Source organism: Odocoileus virginianus, unplaced genomic scaffold, assembly GCF_023699985.2.
Source record: "Odocoileus virginianus isolate 20LAN1187 ecotype Illinois unplaced genomic scaffold, Ovbor_1.2 Unplaced_Scaffold_44, whole genome shotgun sequence".
In the NCBI taxonomy this organism is placed as follows: Eukaryota; Metazoa; Chordata; class Mammalia; order Artiodactyla; family Cervidae; genus Odocoileus; species Odocoileus virginianus.
Genome location: NW_027224306.1, coordinates 26,219 through 30,483, shown reverse-complemented (window position 1 = coordinate 30,483; position 4,265 = coordinate 26,219).

Genomic DNA, 4,265 nt, shown 5'->3' with positions numbered 1-4,265 from the left:
CATAAGCAAAGCCAATATACAAACAATAGACTAGGGGAAGAAACTTGTAATGGAGATGACAAGAATCAACATATATGTAAAAAGCTCTTAAAAACTGGTAAGAAAAGTCAGGCTAATTGTAAAATGGATAAAGAATATTAATAGCCTATTTACAGAAAAGAAAATTCAAATAGCAAATAAATATATTTTTTAATGCTCAAATTAATTTATGATTAGGAGTATTACTTTAAAGATATTTGAAGGAGCAATGACCAAGATGTGGAAGAAAGGGTACCCCCTCACACTTTGGTGACAAAATCAATAAAATAAGCCTCAATGAAATGAGGCAGAAGCCATATGAAAATGGACAAATAATTAGTAGAGGATGGAATAAAAATGGAAAAGGTAATGCTGACAAATCTCTTGCTAACAACTGAAAAACTGGTCAAAATATATGAATGGGCATCAACAGAAATAACCAACTATAGAAAGAGACTTATATGATTTGTAGATTAAGAATTCATCAGATATAAAGTTCAAAATGATTATGTTTAAAATGTTCATGGTAATAAAAAGACAACTCTGAAAAATTCAGAGAACAAAAAAATATAAAAAGGCATAGGAAAATTTGAAAAGAACCATATAGAAACTGTAGAAGTGAAAAGTATAATTATGAAATTAATAACTCAAAATCAGAAAAATAATAAATTGGGAAATAGGTGAGAAGAAAATATCTAGGAGAAAAATACTAATAATACTAGGAGAAAAATATCTAGGAGAAAAGAGATTATAGAGAAGAGTAATTAAAATATAAACTATATATAGTTAAAGGTCAAATATGTGTAAACAGAATTCTAAAAAGACAGAGAATTATGAAAAAGATTTGAAGAGAATTTTCCAAATGAAAAAAGGTAGCAAGCAATAGACTGAGGAAGATCTGCAGACACCAAGTAGGAAGAAAACCAGCCCTGCTAAAAACCAAAGAAAAACATAAAAATTTGTAAAAGTGTCTAGTGGAAAAAAAATGCATATTAAAATATAGTTAATTTCTTAACAGAAATGATAGAAATAAGAGAACATTGGAAAAATTCCTCCAAAGTGCTGAAATAAGTAACTACCAAGCTAAATTTCTGTACCCAGCAAAAGTACCATTTACTAATCAGGCAAATAAAACCTGAACAAATTAATCAAGTGGAGAACAACTTAGGACTTCCCTGGTAGTGCAGTGAATAAGCATCCTCCTGCCAATGCAGGGCACACGGGTTTGATCCCTGGTCCAGGAAGATTTCACATGTCACAGAGCAACTAGGCTGATGTGCCACAGCTACTGAGTCCACACCCTAAAGCCTGCTAGTCACAACTACTGAACCCACTTGCTGCAACTACTGAAGCCCAAGCACCTACAGCCTGTGCTCCTCAAAAAAGAGAAGCCACCACAATGAGATGCCCTCATACCACAAGGAAAGACTAGTGCCTATTCTCCACAACTAGAGAAAGCCCATGCAAAGCAATGAAGACCCAGTGCAGCAGAAAATAAACTAAACTAAAAAAAAAAATAAAAGACTAGAGAAAATTTAGGAATTATGAAAGGGTATTCTTTGGTCTAAGAGAAAAACCATCCCAGATGAAAACTTGAAAATGCAGGATAATAAAAGATAAAAAGTAATGATAATAATAAAAATATACAGTTGACCCTTGAACAAAATGGGTTGGACTTACACAGGTCCACTTACAACAAACTTTCTTTTCCCCAATAAATACATACTAAAGTATACTAATGATCCACAGTTGACGGAATCTGTGGATATAGAACCATATATAGGTAAAATGAAAGTATTAGTCACTCAATCATGTTCAATTCTTGGTGAGACCATGAACTATAGTCTGCCACGCTCCTCTGTCCATGGAGTTCTCCAGGCAAGAATACTGGAGTGGGTTGCCATTCCCTTCTCCAGGGGAATCTTCCTGACCCAGGGACTGAACCCAGATCTCTTGCATTGCAGGCAGATTCTTTACCATTTGAGCCATTCTGCCCTTGGACTGAAGTATACTAAATGATCCACAGTTAACTGAATCTGTGGATATAGAACCACATATAGGGAGAAGGTGACTAAAGTTACATTCAGATTTCTGATTGTGTGGGATATTGGCCCCCACAGCCTCCATGTTGTTCAAGGGTTAATTGTATATTTAATGAACAATGGCTGTATAAAATAATACTTTCTTGTGGGATTTAAGACTGACATATGATTAAAATCAAATACAACAAAATATAGGTTGATAGAAACTTAAACAGATTTAAAGAGTTCTAGGTTCTTGTGTTTTCTGGAAAAATGATACAAGTACCAGTAAACATTATTTTTTTTTCATTTATTTTTATTAGTTGGAGGCTAATTACTTTACAATATTGTAGTGGGTTTTGTCATACATTGAACCAGTAAACATTATATCTGGATAAGTCTATATACTTTCTCATATCTATTGAGCTACTCAAGTTATTTTTTTCCCTTTCATCCATTAATGTGATCAACTTCACTGATGTTTCTTTCTAAACCAGAGCCATCTCTCTTTCCTGGGATGAATCCTACTTTAAATATTTAGCTAGCCTGATAATCTCACTTAGGTTTTAAACACTAATAATTCAAAGTGATACCTACAGCTTATGTTCCCTTGGATTGCAAGAAGATCCAACCAGTCCATCCTAAAGGAAACCAGTCCTAAACATTCATTGGCAAGACTGATGTTGAAGTTGATGCCCCCAAATTTTGGCCATCTGATGTGAAGACTTGACGCACTGGAAAAGACCCTGATGCTTGGAAAGATAGAAGGTAGAAGAAGAATGGGGCAACAGAGAATGAGATGGTTGATGGCATCACTGACTCGATGGACATGAGTTTCAGCAAGTTCCAAAAGATGGTGAAGGACAGGGAAGCCTGGCATACTGCAGTCCACAGGGAAACAAAGAGTCAGACATGACTGAATGACTGAAGAACAAAAATAAATCATCTCTAAATTTGGATTCAATTAATAATATTGTTTCAAACAATAAAATTGTTTCAAACATATTTTCAAAATATGTTTCAAAATATTGTTTATGTCCATTAAAATAAAAATGGACATAACCAGTATAGGTAAATTCAAAATTATAGTAGGATATTTTAACTTACCACTTTTATAAATGCTAGGCAAAAATTCAGTAAAAATAAATAAATTTAATAGCAGAATACTTCTAATGAACATATGTAAAAGTTCTTCTAGTAACTTAAATAGGGATTTTTTTCATATGCACACTGAACATTTATGCAACTTGAAATGTCATAATGACAATATTTTGTCATAAAAAGTAAGTTCCACAATTTTTGAAAGAACTTAAACTCATGTTCTATGAATGCCATCATATCTAAAAAACAGTAACAAAGTGATAATAAAATTCATGTGTATTTGGAAATAAATAAACTTCAAAGTAACCTGCAGGTCACAAAGACACCAAGATGATAATTTTAGAAATATTTTCTACTGAATTGTGATGAAAAGTCTTCATATGAAAATTTATAGGATGCAGATAAAGATTGTTATCATAAAAGCTAAAAATGATGAGCTAAGCAACCTTCTTATAAAGATGTAAGAGAGGAATAATAGCAAAACAAACCTAAATAAAGTACAAAGAAGGAAATAATAAGGGTAAAAGGAGAGTAGGAAACAAATGTACAACAGAGGATCAAAAAAAGCCAAAAACTGATTTTTGTAAGACAATTGAAAAACTTCTAGTGAAAGTAACTGAGAAAACAGAGAAGGCACTAACCAAAACCAAGAATGAAAAGAGGATATCACTATCAATCCTGCAACATTAATAAACTCTTAACATATGGATTATCTTAGAAAAATAAGTTTGAAATGGTAGGTGAAATGGACACATACTAGAAAATCACAACTCTTCAAAACATGTTTTTATAATCTGAATATTCTTCTAGCTATTAAAGAAACTAAATCCATACCTCAAAGAAACATCAGAGATAAGGTCACTACCAAGAAACTATTAAACATTTAAGAAATAATGCAAACCTTACCTGTGTTATAAGATCACAGAAAACGTAGTGACAAAAGCTGAAACACACCTTAAAAAAATTAATGCAACCAATCCAACTGATGAAAATAGATAGAGAAATCTCAAATGAATTATTAGCAAATATAATCCAGGAATATATTTTTTAAAAAATTATACATCACAATCAATTTGAGCTCATTCCAGAAATGTAATTGTTTGGTTAAATATATGAACATGAACC